The sequence below is a fragment of the Rhagoletis zephyria genome, unplaced genomic scaffold, assembly GCF_001687245.7.
Source record: "Rhagoletis zephyria isolate East Lansing unplaced genomic scaffold, Rhagoletis_zephyria_1.1 Rzeph_scaffold_00672, whole genome shotgun sequence".
NCBI lineage: Eukaryota > Metazoa > Arthropoda > Insecta > Diptera > Tephritidae > Rhagoletis > Rhagoletis zephyria.
The window spans coordinates 151,780-158,716 of record NW_016157756.1 but is presented as its reverse complement, the minus strand read 5'-3'; positions in this window follow the sequence as shown (position 1 = coordinate 158,716).

The following is a 6,937-nucleotide window of genomic DNA, read 5'->3' as shown; positions in this document are numbered from 1 at the left end:
ACACAAAATAATTACTATAACTGGTGTTTGGTTTCAAACTCGGACAAACTAGACAAATTAATCAGATTTTATTTTTAATTGGATTAACGATTATTGTTTTAAATTAATTAAACGTAATCGCAGCCAGCGATTATCGATTAAAAAAAATTTATCATTAATCGTACAGTTGATTACGACTAATTAGTTTTAATCGTCAAACACGATTATAAATCGTTAATTTTTAATCGTTAATCAGATTAACAGTTTGCCAACACTGTGTGAAATCATGTTCATATTTACGGAGAAAAATGGACGTTTTAGGAAAAGAGGCATAGCAACTCCCATACTGACTGAATGTTTCATATTGCATATCTCTTCAAATGTTTGGGGTAAAGCACTCAAGCTTGGTATGGAAATTAATATGTATGTATATATGTGAAACTAATACCATACTCATGGAGAAAAATGAGAGTTATTGGAAAAGGTGGTGTGGCAACTCCCATGCAAATTGATTTTTCTATGCTGCATATCTCTGGAGGTGTTTATTGCAGAGGACTGGAACTTGGCACCGAGATGTGTATACAAAATTAATTCCATACTCATGGAGAAAAATTTGCGTTATTCAAAAAGGGGACATGGTTCCTCCCGTACAAATTTACTGTTTTGTACTGGTTATCTCTAGAGGTGTTCATGGTAGAGTACTGGGACTTGGTACGGGGGTATGTAAAATCAATTATAAACTCATGGAAGAAGATTAGGGTTATAAGAAAAAGGGGTGTGGCACTTCCAGTACAAATTTACTTTTTCTTGCCACATATCCCTGGAAGTGTTTGTGGAGGGATACTGGAACTTGGTATGGAGTTGTGTATGCAAAATGTATCAATTGCTCATGGAAAAAATGTGAGTTATTAAAAAAGAACGCATGTCGCTTCCCATACACACTAAAAACTTCTTAATACATGTCTCTGGAAGGATAGAAAATCTCTCGAAGTATTTTAAATATGTTATGGAGGTTTTTTTTATAAGTGCCGTACTGACAGAATAAATTTCATTAAAGGGAAAAAGGAGAGCCGGGTTCGGCCTTATAATCTAAAGCTCTCTTGAGGCATTTGCTACGGTAATGAGAAGTGGTATTTTATCAAGGCCAGGTTACTAAATTTGAGTTGGAAATATTAGAACCCGCCGTGGCACCTCCAAGAAGGTTACACGTTCACGCGTCGTATACCTGGAACCATTTTAAGGTAAACTTAGAGGGATTGATATCTTTCGTATTTTATAATTTCATAGTTTTAACCTTAACTCGCTTAAAAAATAACGAGCTATAACGAAATGGGTACAGAAATAAAATCTAACATCTATAATTTTTTTCATATTTGTATAAAGACGCGGGGTGAAACCCGCGGGTATAAGCTAGTAATTTTATATTTCAGATTTAGATAATGGATAACACGAGTAAAGTCAGAAGTGGATATGAAAAACGAAAAATTAGAGAGAAGCGAAAGTTAGAAGAAGCACGAAATGATCCAAAACAATCTAAGCTCGGTTCACTTGTCAGCGCCACTAGTTCGGATGCTATAACTTTACAAAAAAAGAAGGCTGAAAGTCAAGATACATCTTCAAATACATTGATTCACAAATCTATTTTAACCGAAGGTGAGGTTGGTATATGTTTCTTTGGCTTACAACTGCTAAAAAAAATAACGAAACACCCGGGAGTGGTACCCAGAGACGTGTTTCGGCTCCAGGATCTCGGATCCGTAGTCGGAAGCCCGATATACCTGATAGTTCTCAAGGCCAAGTTTTCATGTGGTTGTTGTATACACAAAAAAAATTGTCGGTAAAAGTATTAAGCGGGGAGGTGATCGAGGCAGAAACATCTATGGATCCGGATCCCTGTTTTGGTTGGACCCGCGGTAATTTTTGGTTTTTTTTTTTTGCATATTCCAGATAAGTTTAAAGAAAAAAACACAAACAAACTATGTATACTGTTCCAAATGTTATCAAGACTCGTAACATCACTCTGCAACTATCGCCAGACAACAACAAAAACTACATAAGCGCGAGGCAATCAAAATCTATACACACACACGTACCTAGAAACAATCACTTTAATGACAAAACACACGCACGCATATGAATAACATGAGAAAGGAGAGAATCAGCAATAACTAAACACTATTATTCACAAATATTATGCACACAGAAAATACAACAACGTTATCAGCGAATCTGGAACTTTGTAGAACTAAAAGTGTGATCCTTTACACCAACTTCTGGTAAAACTGTCAAACGATCAGCTGTTTGGCAATTTACTTCCCTGCAGGAACAGTGACACCTTATTTCAGGCAACATTTGCATCAGCACGTTCAGAGCAGTGTGAAAAAAATGATTCAAGCGTTCACTAATTTCTTATAGGGATGTGAATGTGTGTATGCGTGTATGCGGAAATTGACAGATTTCATTTTTACTAGAAGGCAATCCCGTACCTTTGCAATTTTGCATGTAAACGCAACAACAACGATTTGAGCCAGATAAATCCACATAGACTTCTGGTTCTGGAAGAGTTTTATGGCCCTTTTTGGCCTATTTTTTGAGGAGGGCCCAGTCGGCAATGTCCCATTTGCCGCCCGTTAAATCCGCTACTGAAATCGGACTAAAATTAAGCTCACTTCCCACGTAACGGTTTATTTAAAAAATACGAAAACTCCGGTATTTCAATAACTAAAGACGACAATAAATTATAGGTTTTTTGGAAAATGGGCGTTGGACCACCATATTATTACTACATAAGTGTGCATCGATAACCGCTTTATCGGTTTCCACCAAATTTGGTAAGACTAATAAAGCATATCGTCGACGTTATGCAAAACCGCCTATCTAACGGCACTCAAATTTTACAGGAGAGCGAAAAACAAATATGTTGTTTTAGTTACGCATTTACGATTTTTATTCATAAATCTCGGTGCCTGGAGATCAGGGTTACGAAATCTCAATTTTTCCACAATGGCGATTTAGGCGGTTTTGCAACTGGTCGATGCAAAAACATCGAAAATAAATATTATCGAAATTGGTTAACATCATAAAAATACAATGGCCAATCGGAGTCGCGGGATCCCGCGGGTGCCCAAAACAGCCCAGAAAGCGTTCCTCACGCTATAAAAATGGATAATAGAGAGCGAATACGTTCCTGTTTTGGATCGTAAATGTCTTCTTCTTCGTGCCCGAAACAGCCCCTACTTTTTTTCCGGGCACAAATGTGCAAAAAGTCAAATTGCCATAACAGCTGTTGTGGAGACGAAAAATGCCGCAAAAGTTTCAGAAAATGTAGTTATTTACTTGTATTAGCCCTATGAGATAAAGACACATAAAATCATGGTTTAGAGCTGATTTGTTGATTCCGGGCACGAAATGTGGTTATTTGCGTTCATCACACTCTGGGTACTTTTGGCACGTGTTGACACATTTTTAATACTTGTGAGAGAGTAATTTATTTTTACGCCCTAATTACCGAAACATGCCGGAAAGCGTGTGGAACAAAGCTAATATCAAGGCGTACGCCACAAATCGGAGGAAATGCTCGACCAAACACTAACATAACATGTGTAAGCGCCAATCTATTATTATTATATAAACACATATGTAACTAGAGTTCACTCTTTGATACGAAAATGCGAAATGAAAAAATTAGTGCTTTGTTTTGCACAAAAGTGTGAACAGTGTATGTAGTTGCTTTGGCTGTGAAATTTCAAACAGTTCAACCACAGCGCAGTCCCAAATATTCGTAGCGCTTCGTTTGTGCTGTCGCTTTAACTGCCGAACGATGTACGAACAGCACAGCACAACACACTTTCCTCGCTATTTACGTTTCAGTCAGGATTGTGCGAAACTAAAAGTGCGAAAAGTTGCCATTTGTTGTAAAAAACTGTCGAGTATTTCATATCTTCGCTCAAACGCACATAGCTTTGCCTCAAATAAACCTTAACCACCTCCAAGCGGATTTGAACCTTCGATCTCAGAAGCAGAAGCGGTAGTCTTCACACGACACCACAGCCGGCATTTGGGAGAAAGGCTGACTTCCAAAATGTCAATTTTATTGCATACGTACAAAGTATAATGTTCCGTAACGCCGAACTACAAATGGTTGGCAATCAGCGCATCACTAGCAAAGTTGATGCTTCGTTTGTTTGTGGTTGCGATCAGGGGTGCCGTTTTGGGCTTTACGCTATAAAAATGTTTATCCACCGCGTATCTAAAGGGATATCAAGTGATTATTGATGGATGTCAAGGCAGGTTTATAAATCAGATAATCGATAATATTTTCAACAATTACGACGTTGTTAAAATATTTTAAATTGCACCGGAAGAGCGATTCAAAAAAATAAAACTAATTATTGATAGTCATATTTCCAGTAAATCGGAGAATCTTAAAGTTTCTAACCGCCTCTCAATGAAATTAATATCAAACCCGCAGGGCACAGATTTTGTCCCAAGCCCGGAGGCCCTGAGACCTGGACAAGCAAGCCTAGCCGTGAAGTTTATTTTTACCTTACTAATGCATGTACATACATAAATATCGTTACTTAAAGGTGAAAAGGTGCCAAGTCAATTTTATGAAATTGCTCAGGAGAGACGAAAAATCGATGTAGTTTCGCATTACATGTCATTCTGCATCAAAATTAAATTTTGAAAAAAAGTGGACTTGGCACCTTTTCACCTTAATGTAGCGATATGTCTGTATATGTACTTCGTAATATATACGTATGCAATCTGCGATGGAATTTTATTTTCCGCTAAGATTTTTCACGTTATTTACTCCCAAGGCGTTATGAAACTATAAACGATGTAAATTCGTTGCCATTTGTTCGGTTTTTCACAATTTACTCGAAATTTTTAGGGTCTAGAAGTCAAACGGACGTCAGATTCGGATTCAGCGGATCAAAATACATGTCGGTAGGTGGGTCTGGTTATAAGCACACTCACCACTAGGCGTGTTAATCCCGGGATCCCGGCCTTTGTGAGGTCTCGAAAATCCCGGGAATCTTGGCAAGCAATCCTGGGATTTTCGGTATTTGTAATTTGCACTGATGTTAATAATAGAAACTCCTTTTCTTGACCAGTATTGGCTATATTTTTTTTTTTATTTAATAATTAATTTTTTTTTAATTTCTAGCTCATTATACATATAACACCGCGCGTTAGAGAATTTTANTGGCTACATTTCTTTTTTTATTTAATAATTAATATTTTTTTATAAATGTCTAGCTCATTGTACATATAACACCGCGCGACAGTAAATTTTAAACACAAATATCAATATATTCGCGAAACCATGGGCCAAAAATAGTAAAATTGCGTTCTTAGTTTTTCACTCTGACGTCAGTAATTTAAAAATGATTTAAAAAATTCAGAGAAATGTGCTTAGAGAAGAAGTATGGGTATAAAGTTAACGAGGAAATCCTGTAGAACTTAAACAGAGTTTCTGAACAGAAGGGCTGGCAAATATTGAAAATGTCATTTTAAAATTTTATCCTTGAAATTTCGCAATATTTGTTTTTGAAAAATTATATGTTAAGGGCTTATATAAACTCGATAACATCCCCATGTTTCGTTCTTCTAACTTTGTCAGCTTAAAAATTAGCTATTCGTCCTTGTGAATCCAAAAAATTTAAATTTTTTAAATTCTAAAGAAATTTCCTATTGCATTTGTTACCCATATTTTTATTCTACATTGCATTGACTTTTTTTTAACAATTTTTGGAATTAATCATATCTTTGAAATAACAAAGTTCTTAAAATTAAATCTTGCGGTCAAAGAGAAAAAATAAAAAAGCCACCTTAAATAAAAAAGTAGGTTTCAAACCCATTTAATATTATTTATTTCATGGTAGGAGAGCTTCTCAAACAATATAAAAGCAATTTTTTCGATTCAAGTTGTTGAAGTGTAATGAATATCTAAATCCCGGGACTAATCCCGGGATCCCGGGATTGTGACAACGCCATCCCGAAAAATTAACATCCCTACTCACAACTTTTTCTTTGTGCTATATGTATATAATAGCTATGATTCTGAACTTTTTGTTTACTGGAAATCTCGTTCTAAGTATAACAAGTAAGAAAGTCTAAGTTCGGGCGGATCCAAACATTAAATACCCGGCGCAAGTATTAAATATATGTTTTCCACCTTTCCGAAAGCTATCGCTACATGATACGCGGGTGTATAAATTTTAAGTAAACTAGCATCCTTAAATTTCGAAATATTGAAATTTCAAGCATTTCTGAAATTTACCATTATATGAAAAGCGGCCGTAATTTTAGTCCGATTTCAACAATTTTCAACGGTTTTCTTTTATGTGGCAAGCACAATAACCATACCGATTTCGGTACAAATTGCTAGAACGGTTAACGAGATACATATGTATATGTGATCATAAGTGGGCGGTGCCACGCCCATTTTCCAAAATTTTATCATAAACGTATTTCCTGGTAAAGAATTGTTGCAACCATCAATTTTGAATAAATTAGCTTTAATATTTACTGATATATCGAGGATTTCGTATTTCTCAAAATTACCGTTATATGGGATGTGGGCGTGGTTATTGTCCGATTTTAAAAATTTTCGGCCATTTGGTATGCTGTACCAGGGTCAACAACTGTGCCAAGAAATTGGTGCTGCGGTTACCAAGATATACACATGTAGCTATAAGTGCAGTTTTCGTATTTCTGAAAATTACCGTTATATGGGAGGTAGGCGTGGTTATTGTCCGATTTCGCCCATTTTCAATACCATCCGTCCTACGCCCAAAATAAGTGCATGTACCAAGTTTCGTTAAGATATCTCAATTTTTACTTGAGTTATCGTGTGCACAGACGGACGGACAGACAGTCACCGATTAATCGATTTCTCTTTTTATTCTGATCATTTATGTATACATTTGTCTATATCTATCTCGATTCGTTT